We start from the raw sequence: 13,731 nt of genomic DNA, 5'->3' as shown, positions 1-13,731 counted from the left end.
GCCAGGTGGCCCCCAATCAAGGTGCAGAGAACATCTTGAAGAGGATCAAGGGGGACGGGAGCCACCTGGGATCAATTTCAAGTGGAGAAAAAAAAAAAAAAAAGAGTCTGAATGATATTTCAGTTTTTTTTTTTTTTCTTCCCCTGTTCCTGTTTGAACCCCAATTTGTCCACACTTGACTTGAGGAAGACACAAGTGACATGGCAGTACACAATGTAAACTCTACTCTACTAATTTGTACCTCTTTCCTCAACTAATTATTCATATTTTTTACAAAAAATGATCCGACGCAATGAGAACAAATGCTAAATAAAAAGATATTTACAGTTGCATGCGATTCGTTCTTCAACAGAGACAACGTTCTTGGCTTCTTCATCGCCGATCATTGACGTGACAAAGTCCGCCATTCATTCATCCATCCATCCATTCATCCATCCATTCATCCATCCATTCATCCATTCATTCATCCATTCATTCATCCGTCCGATCCCGCAGACTCTCCCCGATCGTCGGGTGATGAGGGGCCCCCCGGCATCGACCCCCCGGCATCAATCAGACCTGATCTGAAAAACAGCCTTTCTTCCTCATCACCTGCCTCCTCCTTCCTCCTCCACCCACTTCTCTTCCCTCCTCTTCGACCACTTCCAACCCACGCTCAGCCTTTTGTTGACTCTTATCCAACGTGAGCGTGTCGCTCGTGTGTGTGTGTGTGTGTGTGTGTGTGTGTCAGTGAGCCATTTTAACCATATTTCCCTCTATACTTTACTTTGTCATATTGTTTTCTGCCCTGTACGGCCTTGGGGAGCTGCCCAGGTACAGAGGGGGGGGGGGGGGGGGGGGGGGGGGGGGGGGGGGGGGGGGGGGGGTTGCCATGTTGCGTTTTGGCTGGCGGGAGAGAAACAAGACAAATACGTCTTGATCACCATCACCCTTAAAGACGCACACATTATAGCTGCTTCCCGTTTGGTTCCCCCCAGGATTCTAAATATATGTGATTTAAGATGCAAATATGCACCGGGAGTGGGCGTATCTCTCACTCACTCGGTTTTCGGAGAACAAATGAGGTGTTGGCAGGGTTTGAAAGTTGAAATTGCGATCCGTCAACGTGCTGCTGATTGGCAAACGCGCGCGAATGGCATGAGCGGAATGTCGCAGTTCGCGTAATCTTTCGGTTGCTTTTGGTTTGCGCGGCAGAATCGTTAGCATCGGTAATTATTAGAATTAACGTATTTTTCTTTTTTCTTCTTCCCATCTCTCTCTCTCTCTCTCTCTCATCGCGAAATTCTCCGTTCACGCCAACAACGGATTGCTTTTTTTTCCTTCTTTCTTCTCCTTTTATTATTGGAATTGAATTCTCTATCTGCGTTGGCAGCTTCTTCCATTCCCCCCCCCCCCCCCCCCCCCCCCCCTTCTTAACAGACTCCACGGAAGGAATTAACTAACCAATTTCTGCAAAGCACAAACACACTCTTCTCATCAGAGGGATTCACACTTGACTGTTGCCATGGCTCTGCAGATCTGCCGATGTCTATCTGTCAAGGCCAGAGTGTTTGACAAAGATATTGTCTGGAACGATGATTCACTCAATAGCCAGTGTGTGTGTGTGTGTGTGTGTGTGTGTGTGTGTGTGTGTGTGTGTGTGTGTGTGTGTGTGTCAGAAGGCAGTTAGTGTTTGTCCACCCTGTCGGGGGAAACAAGCATATGAAAGTTGAACACAATGTCTTTCTTGGCAATAAAAGAGGATTAGCTTGAGGATTTGGCCTTCAAAATCCTGAGATTGTCTCCGGCTCTATACGCATCGATACGCGGCGCGACTCGCGAGAAACACCTTTCGCGAACAATACGGGGCCCGCACTCTTCGTTCCCCCCCGACTCCTTTTTCCCTCGCGACGTGTTAATAGTCGAAAAAAAACCGACATTCTCGGATTCCTGTTGAGAATCTCGCTGGCAGATCAGAGATGTAGCGTTTTTCTCGTCTTTGTTGTAAAAAAAAAAAAAGAAAAATGTAAAAAAAAAAATTAAAAAAAAGGAGGCAATGTGGCGGTTCCGCTCTGTGCCAGAGGACGCCCACGCGCCCCATGTGTTCCCGTTCGCTTCTGTTGTGCACAAGATGAGCACGCACGCACACACACACGCACACACACACACACGCGCACACACGCACGCACGCACACACGCTTTCAGCATGCATGAAATTCCTACTCTGCATAGAGATGAATCTGTCTCCATAGTGGGAGTTGATACAGAGAATACTTAAGGTATCCATTTATTTATCTGACCGGCTACTTTTCTTTTCAAAGTGAGATTTATCGTCTTTTTTAAATAATAATTTTGAAAAAAAGAAAGAAAAAAATGATTTATTAAACTGCATATCGCCCTGCGTTTTGTATGTAATAAAGGATGAAAAACAAATAGAAATATTTCAAATGTGGAAAACGAGGAATGGCACACACAAGAAAATACATGATTTTATTAAACGCTTGACCCTTCTTATTCTCTTCTTATTTTTAATGCACAGAAGTCAGGTCATTATCTTTTGTGGTTCTGAAATAAATTCTTCTCTTAGTTCGAAGTTATTTATTTTTTATTAATTTATTATATTTTAAGAGCAGTTCAGACTGGTTTTTTTTTTGCACAGGCTATCGTAACGGCAAATCTAAATTGTTTGCCTCTTTTTGATTAACTAATTTATGCACTTCAGCACTTTTTTTGGGGTGATTTTATTCTCTATTTTTAGGCACTTCCAATCCAATTAAAAGCAGAATGTACCTCCCTAAACCTCAGCACACTCCATTCTCGCCCGAGGTGGATGACGGAGAAAAAGAATTCCAATATATTTGTGCACATGCAGTCGATTGTATTCCAATTTTGGTTTAACTAAATTTGTTCACGTGTCACTCAGCTCTCACGCCCCGGTTTGTTTCTTTACACAGCTGCTCCTTCAATTTTAATATGATACCAACGTTAAAAACATCACACCCTGTGCTTTGAGAGACCCACTCCCGTCTTATATGATTAACCCATGAGCACACATGATACACCCTTCATAATCATACAGATCGATGACGCACGGCAGAAGACGATCCTGCTGCGCGAGCATGTTATGAAGAATAACTGAAACTCCTTAATTGTTAGGTTTTTAATGAAACCCTGAAAGACGGTGCATCTTTTTTGCTCAAACAGATGGCATACTGGAAATTCTCTCAAAGTGGTGCCCACTGGATGACGATCCATCCCCTACAAACAAAACATAAAATTATGGAAGTGCTGCAAAGTGACAACTACGCACAGCTATGGGTTGTCGAATTATTAAAAAGGGAAAACTCAACCATCTGTTGCTGACATGCAGCTGGAAATCCAGCCGAAAAGCCAACAGTGCCTTACAAGATCCAAACAAAGAGTGTATTATTATTAATACTGCCGTCCATTGTCATGTACTGGAGGCCCCACCCCCCAAACTCCACCGTCAAGAATTTCACCAAATTGTCCGTCAAAAAGCGTGTTTTCTGAACCATAAAACACAGAAACAGAACTATTTATTTATTTTAGAGGGTAAATGAGTGGCGTGGGCCTGGGGGAGAACATGTATCCTGCTGTTGTTTACCTTTCTGAGTAACGCCACAGCGAGCCAGTTCAAGGTCGTCGACCTTAACGGTTCAATCTGGGTAAGCGCAGGTGATGGCGCACAGCTGGACGCAGAGGAAACATGCGCCAAAGCTCTCGGGCATAATCAAACACCCCCCCCCCCCTCACAGATTTGATTGATCTCATCCAGAGCGCATGTTCTCCAAAGCGGCCCCCTTTTCGAGGTCAGGTATCATTTATTCAGCGTGACTCATTTGCCCGAAAGCGCAAATTCCTTGAAAGTATGAACTCGTGTCAGAATGGATGTTGCTGCGCTCACACTCGCACCCCCACAATCCTGCTGCTGGTTAGCCCACACACACACACACACACACACACACACACCCACACACACACACATGTGCAGACTGTGTGTGGAAGCGAACGTTGTTCATGCATGTCTAGTATGAGCTGGGCTGTGTGGAGAGGATCTTTGATCTCAGCCAACCAGCTTCTCCACTATTTGCATTGTGTCTCCTGGGTCTGTTGGCTCCTTGGCCCCTCACCAGCTACAGATGCAGGTTACAGAGGTAGCCAGAGGGAGATTCCCACACATACCTGTTTGTGTGTGTGTGTGTGTGTGTGTGAGAGACAGAGAGAGAGAGAGGGAATGAAGGAGGCCAAGCAAGGGTACCTAGCACATCAAAGTACGGCAGCCCGACAGAGAGGAATAGTGAGTGAGAGACGGAGAGAAAGCGAGACGAGCGAAGAGGGAAAACAAGTTTTGGATGGATAGAGAGAGAGAGAGAGAGAGAGAGAGAGACGGATTGAGGGAGTGGAGAGGAGCAGGCAGTGGGAGAAAGAGAGAGTGAGGCCTCTCCAGGAGGTCACTGGGTTTCTGGATCTCTCCGCTCCTTTTGTCCCAGAAGCACATTCCATAGCAACAATCTGACCAGTCAGCCAGGGAGCCGCGAAAAAATGAAAAGAAATATCGTGGGGTACACAGAGAAAGCAGAGCAGCACCACGGCCTTATTGGATCAGATCATTTAGATTTCCATTGCTTTGGATTCATTATTTGTTGTTGCATGTTAACTGCTCATCACATTTTCTCGTGCAGCGCCCTCATATACTTACCTAAAAGAAATAAAACACAATACAAGTCACATGAATCCTTGTGATAGTGAACCAACAAACAGTAGCTCAACTTAATTGATATCATTTTGGATATTGTTTGATTGGCCGCCTCCACTGTGAGGAAGGTAGACTTTGTTGATACATTATTGACACCATAGAAAGAAATGCAGGTGTGTACCCGCAAAGACAAAGGAGATAGAGGAAGAGCGCTTGTTCCACAATGAAGTAAACAGCTGATGTAACGTTTACCAACTTTGAAAGGAAATTGCAAATGTTTCCCTCATAAAAAAGAAAGATGCGCTCTGACCCCCCCTCCCCCCCCCCCTGATATTTTCAGCCATGCAAAATGAGTGCCGCCTAAACACAAGAATTCTATAAATTACATATTGCCCGGCCCGATTTCCGGCGCCCCTTAATGCATTTCCCTTCGCGGACCAAAGTCAGGGAGTTTGCTCTTGTTCACGTCGGTAATTACCCGTCATTTTAGAGTGCTTCAGGAGCCTGACACCTCCATCCCCCCCCCCCCCCCCCCCCCCCCCCCGCCCCCTCCCCTTGTCTTTCTTCCCCCCCTCTCTGGCTGTTTTTGTATGCTGGTGGAGGATTGTGTATTTTCCACCCCCACACATTTTTTAGCACTACCCCTGCCATTACCTATGTAAATGAATTGGGCTCAGACCTAAATGAGTGGTTTTTTTCTTCTTTTTTTTTTTTTTTTTTGACATGCAGGATGCCAGATCGTGAAACAGGCAGTTGTGGAAAAAGGTACTCTGATCTTTTACTACGGTAAAAGTACAGCGATACTTACAGTGTGGAAAAACTCAACGTCCTGCATTCACGTATCAAAAGTACACATTTTGCAGAGTGTGGCCCCACCCTTTCAGAATCATGTCTACTATATGACTGGATTATAATTAGTAATGTGTAAAATGATTTTAATGTGGCGTCTGGTCAACGTGGAGCTCGTTTGAATTGCTTTCTAGCTTAATTTACAATAAGTCATCATCATTTATGTGTTTGTATTAGTAATCATTTTGTGTCGTAAAAAAGTACAACATGTGAATAGAAGTATAAAGTAGCGTCACGTGGAAATAGTACAAGTACCTCGAAATTGTCCCTATTTGTTTTTTATTTGTTTTACCTGTAATTGTAGTTATTCTTATTTTTTTAGCTTTTAGGATGCTATAATTATGTTATGTAAAGTGTCTTTACGTATCACGAAAAGCGCTATATAAATGAAATGCATTATTTTTATTATTTAAATGTATTTATTATCAGGTTGTTTAGAGAAAATGTCAAAATACATACAACTAATTTCTTTTGAAAATACACTAGTTACATTACTCTATTGGGGACAAAGTGATACCAGAGGAGACCCGGGACAACCTGTCGCACCTAAAATTAATTTTACTTTTTAATTTTTTTTTATTCTGTCCGTCACATTTTTTTCCTGGTTGCAAAACAACCCCTCAACCTCACAAGCCCAGTGTTTCAAGATGAGCTATATTAGTTTGGAAGTCCACGGAGTATTACATATTATTTATGAATAAAGCCGGGTCCAGGGTCCAGGGCCTCCGAAGACGGAGCAGGTGGAGCGGAGGCCATCGTTATTGCACATGTCACGAGTGAACCACACACACACACACACACACACACACACACGCGTTACAAGAGCCCGGCTGTGACCTTTCCCCCCGTGGCAAGATTAAATATCAACTTCCAGCGAGCAATCATTTTTCTGAACCTCCTCGCTCGTCCGTGCGCCGCCGCCGACACGTGAACACTTCTTCTCTTTGTTGTTCCCGTTCATCAGGCCGACACCTGGCGACACACGACGGGCACACGAGCCACGGGAGTGCTTCTTCTTTTCTTTTTCCATTTTTTTATTATCCGCTATCTCCAGCGGTTTGACAATTGTTTTCAGCTTGCAAAAAAAAGAAGAAAAAAGAAGCCACCCACGCACCGCCGCCGGCTGCCAACGGGCCACAAGAGCGCCCTTGCTTTTGTGTACACGTATTTACATTCACCTGCCTGGCGGACTGTAATAAACCCCAAACCCCCCCCCCCCCCCAGAGCTGCTCCCTCTCTCCGGGTCAATGGTGCCTGTTAGCCTGACGGGATGGACAACAACTGACGTGCGTGTGATCTCTTGACAGTGACATTAATCAATTACAATTCATCAGCTGCTTCTGATTCTGAAAAAAGCGATGTCATCGTCGCCGAAACATCGCCCCCTTTCTTGCGAGCGTTGTGCGTGCAGCAACACAAAAAAAAAAACGTGTTCCCTGGCGCTCGTTAGCAAAATTCCGGCTAACGAGTATAAAAAGTCTAAAAAAGAGATCTAAAAGGTCCTACGATAGATTAAGAGGGCAACGAACAGAGATCTTTTATCCGCATCTGCAGAATAAAGACCAACAATAAAGTCTTAAGTTATAGCATTCGGGTCGGGGAAAGATGGAGGCCCCTAGCTGGTTCAATGTTACACCAGGACCACCTCCGTGGTGGCAACGCTCATTACGAAACGCCAGACATGGCGCCACGTTTGCTCAGATGGATGCTGGTAGAACCGCAGCTGTATTAAAAGCAGCTCATTTCCCCCCTCTTAACGCTGCCTCCGTCTCTGCTGCTAAGCTCCCGTAATTATGCTGTATTTTTATTTTGCCCAGCGTCTGTCACCTGTCAATCCGCCCTCATCGCCTGTTCAGCCGTGGTGCCAATCACCGCCTCTTCTTATATATAAATAAATATATATATATATATATATATATATATATATATATATATATATGTCCCATTTCAAAGCTCTGAAATGCGGTTTCTCTCAGCCCGCTGACATTCGGCCCTCAAACCCGGTAATTTCTCCGCTGTTATTAGATCCAATATTAGATCCAACCCCCCGTGGTCAGGGCCACCGTGGACTCGTCCGCATTTATTCCCATCCGATGGCTTCTCGGCAGGGATGTGCAGGATGACTTTATTGTATTCATAACCCTGCATGCGTTGCCGTTTGCAGATTCTCTTCCTTTTGAAATTAGCTTCAGCAGAAGTGACGTCTCTTTCCTCGTCCGGTTTTCTACCGTCTTCTTTGGACAATGTGTCATGCAAAAGAATCGGCATGAAATCCAGTCATTTTGTTCTTGTTGTTGTTACCAATGCTTTGTTACACCGATGGCATCGCAACAAGATGAGCCCCCCGTCCCCGTCCCCCGTCCCCCCACCCCGAAGTTGCCGCATGGCCTGGAGCTGCCCCTGTTCAACCGCTCAGCCACCTGGTTGTGCACTTAACGGATAGAACTAGCGCCATTACGAGCCACTCCGAGAGAAGCCACATGAGTCACAGGTGCTTTTTTTCCTGAGGATGCTTCGCTACCCTTCTTAAGACGCCGCCCCCCCCCCCAAAAAAAAGAAAAATCTACTTCAATTGACAGGGAAATGTGGGCTCAGCTTTAATGGCCCTATACTGTGTGTAGGTGTGCACACAATTGATGCGTAGGGGTGTGGAGTGGTCAACTGATGAGGCACTGTGGAGGCTGAGAGCTCTGGAGAGTGGTGTGTGTGTGGGTTGGAAGCCTCCTCTCCCTCACAGCGAAACACACACACACGCACACACACACACACACACACACACACAAAGCTGGGGGAGGCGGAGGCAGCAGCGCTCGCTTCGCTGGCTGTCCATTGATCAGTGGAGGGGTTGGTAGACTTAAAAGATCAGTGTGGAGACTGGTGGAGAGCAGAGGGAGGGATGGAGAGGAGGATACTGGGGGGGATGAGAGGGGAGGGGGGGTCCTGTAGGATGCAGCAGCAGCAGCAGCACAGATAAGAGACGAAGAAGAGGTGGGGAAAAAAAAGGTGGAGAAAGAAAGACAGACACAAGTGTGTGAAGAGACAGATGAGGGAGCATTAGAGAGGCAGATCACGGCGTCTGGGGTTGCCCCCCCTCCCCCCGTTTTCTTTTTCTTTTTTAACAGTCTGGAGGAAGCCCGCTGGTAAGCACTTGATGTTTCTGTTTACGTGCCATGTTTACATGTGTGTGTGTGTGTGTGCCTATTTGCATGCATGTCTGCGTCCCGTGGTGCCCATGCTTCGGTGTTGAACCACTGCAGAGAGAGAGAGACAGAGAGAGAGAGAGAGAGAGAGAGAGAGACAGAGGGAGACAGAGAGAGAGAGAGACAGAGAGAGAGAGACAGAGGGAGACAGAGAGAGAGAGAGAGAGGGAGACAGAGGGAGACAGAGGGAGAGAGAGAGAGAGAGAGAGAGAGAGAGAGAGAGACAGAGGGAGAGATGCCGGGCGTTTGTCTCCTCGGTGCAGCAGCAGATCTCAAAAAGCTTCCCTTTGCACTGCAGACAAAACCATTCAGTCCGTTATCTGTTCAATTAAAAACGGTCGGAGCGCTCCTGCTACTGCAGGATTCATTCAGACTGTGTGTGTGTGTGTGTGTGTGTGTGTGTGTGTGTGTGTGTGTGTGTGTGTGTGTGTGTGTGTGTTTAAGAAGGTGTCAGGGTGGAGAAATCTCACACACAGGCGTGCGTGCACTTTCAAGTTCGCGAGGAGAGAAAAGAGGAGTGATATTCCCCAGGTGCAGCTTGTGCGTGTGTGTATGTGTGTGTGCGTGTGTGTTGGATATAATAGCTGCAGTCGGCAGTGATCAGTGGGTCTATTAGCAAGGAGGTGAAGCACTGAACCATCAGATGACCCCCACAGACCACAGATGAGAATTATCTCTTAAATATGATTTGTGATATTGTCTCTGATTGGCTGTAAAAAAAAAAAAAAATGTTTAAAACACTAAATGCGCATGTGCAAAAAAAGTAATGTACACATCAGGTTTAAAAAGGCTATTCATCTTCATATTCGCGACAATAATACCAACGAGAAACGAGGATTCTATGAGTTGAGATTTTTAATTCAGAGACCATACAGCTCGCGCACAAAACTGCAATTGTACCCAATATCAAACTTATCTCATTTGCATGTGTAATTTCCAATGGGAGCTTTGCCCCCACGGGGATTAGCTGATGTTCTAATGAACTGACACCGCCTGTGAGCTCTGTCCCTCACCTTTTACTCTCCTCACTCGGCTAGGAGGGGGGTGGGGGGTGGGGGGGAAGGCTCGGAGGTCCCCCGGACCCCGGTTTGTGCACCGCTGGGCCAGGCGGCATGCTGAAGAATCCCCCTTTATCATATGGAGGCAACACGCGTTGACGCTTCCGACCACAAGCATCTGCGTCTCCAGCGCACACACACACACACACACACACACACACTCACTCTCTCTCTCTCTCACACACACACACGCGCTCGCTCAGAACACTCTCATGGGGACATGCGGCCAGCGAGACGCAGCCACGGTAAGTGGAGCCACTTTTCGGCACTTTATCTCCCGTCGGAGCTTTGAGAACTTCCCCTGATAGCCCCGGTCTGCCGTTGTTGGATAATTTAACGGACTTTTTGTTGGGTTATTATTTTCGTATTTATTTTCTCTCTCTCTCTCTCGTTCCATTCCGCCGCTCGCGCTCGATCCACATTGCAGATTGCGCAACGCGGCGTGTGATCGGACTGGAAAGCGTGAATTAAATCAATCCGCTGTTATTGTTTTGTGCATATTCATCCGCGGTGTCGTCGCTGACCGCTCACTTTGTACCGAAGTCCACCTCATCACCTCAGCTTTCCTCCGGCCATGCGGGGAGCACATCGGAGGCTCTCCACATGCTTCACACAAAAAAAAGGGACCAAACTGTCTTTTTTATTTTTATTTATTTTTTTAAACCCAAAGCCACATCTACAGTGTTGGCGAACAGTTACTTTTATTTTATCTTGAAGTTAGATGTTTTGCTACTTTGAGGACCAAGTGTGCTGCTCGTTCCCGTGTGTGTGTGTGTGTGTGTGTGTGTGTGTGTGTGTGTGTGTGTGTGTGTGTGTGTGTGTGGGGGGGGGGGGGGGGGGTAATGCGCAAAGTGTGTGGTCTCCAAGCTCTCCACCCCCGCAGAGACGCACGGTTTGCGCGCACACACGGGCACTCTTGCGCGCGCGCACGCGCTCCCGTCTGCCTGTCACGGTCGGGGCATGGGTGTCTCTGGGTATCAGGAATGCGCCCCCCCCCCCCCTCCCTTGTATGGCTTCACATTATGGGGCAGTTCGGGAACCGCTCTCCGAACCGCTGCCACGAGCGTCAAGACAGCCGCGATCAAAGCCAGACTTCCGGTTACATATTTCAAAATAAGGGTCAAGTGCATTTTGTCACGGGCATATTGAACGTTTTGGTCAGTCTGTTGGTGAAATGACAATGATCAGTATACTATAACACAAGGGAACGGACAACAATAGATGTATCACATTCTCCATCAGTTATCTAATACTTCATCTCTGATACAGTATGGTGTGTTACTGATATCTCATTTCACTTTCATTGTTGTCTTAATTTTCCAGAAGTAAAAATGCGAAGGCTAATATTGCAGGTATGACATTGAATGTCAATCACTTTTTTTTCTCGTCTTACTTTCAAGCGCATTTTATTTGTATAATTTCGTTTTCACAAGAAAGGCTTTTAGTTTGAATGCAAAAACACACGTAGTTTCCGGTTTGCTCCCGGTGAACTCCAGCCAGCTTGACAGCTGGAGAGGGTGGGGGTAGAAGTGTGTGTGTGTGTGTGTGTGTGTGGGGGGGGGCGGGGGGTGTCTCTGCCTGGGGAGGAGAGAGGGGGACATTCTTGTGTTTTGTGGTATGCGATCACCCAGTGGAGAACCCATGACTGGGGAGGAGGAGGAGGAGGAGGAGGAGGAGGACTGGGGTTGAGTTTAGGATGCATTCCTCGCCTTCCTCTTTAAATTAACCACATTATTGGAGCTGCTGACATGTTGCCTCCTCACATGACACCCAGTAAGCTCCCAGCTGATGCATTGCAACTGGACAAAGTGGTCAGATGACCTGAGCGCTGACTGGTCTGACGCCACGGGAAGAAGACTCAAAGTCCCAATGATAAAAAAACAAACGAAGAAGAAGAACAATTCAACTGATCGCACTTTTATTGGAACCATAACACCGATCTAATGCGAAAGAGGGGGGGGGGGGGACTGGACCTTACGTTTGACTTAAAAAAAAGAAGCTATGTAACACTCATGGGAACTCAAACTCAAATATGTGTATAAATGTATCAATCTGAAAGACATTTCCCTGCTTTACCAAATATTACCACCCACCCCCTACCTCCAGCACAAAAACATCCCTCCATACCCCCCCCCCCCCTCCCTTTCTGACCCCGCCTCCTCCCCAAAACCATTTGTCCACAGTCCCTTAAAAACCTGAAATTCATTCAATGTATAATTATTACTTTTTTACTGTTAACAGCTCCTGTCTGTTAAACCCACAGGTGATCACTAACACACACACGCACACAGAGACATTACATCTGACATCATAAACGGAGGCCTTGCAGACATTTGCATAAAACCTGCCGGCGCTCTCCGGGTTCCTCGGCCTCTCCGCGTAAGCTGCAATCGCCCACTCGCTAATGACAATTACTATAATGGACCGATTGTTGGATTATAACCGTCAAAGTGGTTTATAGCGCACGATCTGCATAATTGTTCTTAGCACAGCGTAGATATATCCGCGCCTCCGGGCTGCCCCATTAGCTGCTGCAGAAAAGGGACACAAAATGAGAGAGGGAGAGAGAGAAAAGAGGGATTGAGGGATGAGGAGTCGCTCGATGCTCGAAGAACGGCGTGTGTGTGGGTGGTTTGGAGTGTGTACAAAACGCAGCGAGCGTCGACGTATTAAACATTGTTTTTAAGATTTGATTTGTTGTTTGACTGGTGAGGGGGGGGGGGGCAAGAGCAGCTGTACAGAAGAGAGAGAGAGGGGTGGGTGTGGGGGGGGGGGGCGGACGGAAGTTTACTTTCAGGGGGCCCTTGAGCATATAAAGGCGTCCAACCCAGAACTTCCAGCTGCTCCACCGTGCAAACTGAGGAGACGGCGTGTGAATTTGAAAGCAGTGCTGAGTCACTTTTAATTTATTTTTTATGAATAAAACGTTTTGGAAATGAAGATTGCAGAAGTAAAAAAAATAAATAAATACTAATTGTACCTGTGAGTCTTTCCAAACTGTCCAAACCACTTCACTTTAAAATCAGCCTTGATATATATTATATGATGCCATATAAAAGTTACTTTATTCACAAAAAAAAAACTCTATTGGTGACATCATCAAATATCAGTTGCTTTTCACTCCCATATCCCATGATGCTTCCTTTCTGTACGCCCCCCATCCACCCCTTCCTGCTTACATGCATCTAATTTATGAAGGCGGCATAACCTTTAAAAAAAAAAAAAGCCTCTCTCTCGTCTTTGTTTTCCGATGCTCGGGAACACAATGGGAAGATGTGTCTTTCTTCGTCAATAAATACCGATCACATGACCACCAGATGGACGGACACATCCGTAGATGGGGGGGGGGGTTATAGCAGCGTGAGCCAGATCAACAGCTGAACCAGCAGCAGAGCAGAAGCAGCGCTGAGGAATTCAGACTCTCTCCTCCAGCAACATTTTTTAAATGTTCTTAAAATCTAATTCACAGGAAGTTGTTCGTCGACACCTGAAAACCTGCAACAGCCACGGCTCCCTCTCCCCCTCTCCTCCTGGTCTCATCCCCTTGAAAGCAGGCCAACATCCCACCCCCAAAAAAATATGACAAATTCCAAAAAAAAATCACGCTCCCTCTCTCACTCTGCGCTTCTCTCTGAACAGCACTCTGTGCTAATTACTCTCCGTTTCCATAGCGACGGGTAGCACCTCTCTTCTTTCTTTTTTTTGTTATCTCGGACAGCCTTTCGTCGCGCGATTGAGTTTTTAATTGTTGTAGCGGATGGATTGCATCCCGTGGCTATGAGCAATCGGCATCCAAGCCCAAATTACAGAGGACTTATTATGCAGAGCAATATGTGCTGGCATTTTTGCCTTATACATGTGTTTTTTACCAAGTTATATTCTTCATTTGACACAGTCACACGTTTCCATATAGTAACGTGGAACTTGA

This window comes from Cyclopterus lumpus, chromosome 2 (assembly GCF_009769545.1).
Source record: "Cyclopterus lumpus isolate fCycLum1 chromosome 2, fCycLum1.pri, whole genome shotgun sequence".
Taxonomy (NCBI): domain Eukaryota; kingdom Metazoa; phylum Chordata; class Actinopteri; order Perciformes; family Cyclopteridae; genus Cyclopterus; species Cyclopterus lumpus.
Note: the sequence above shows the minus strand (reverse complement) of the source record.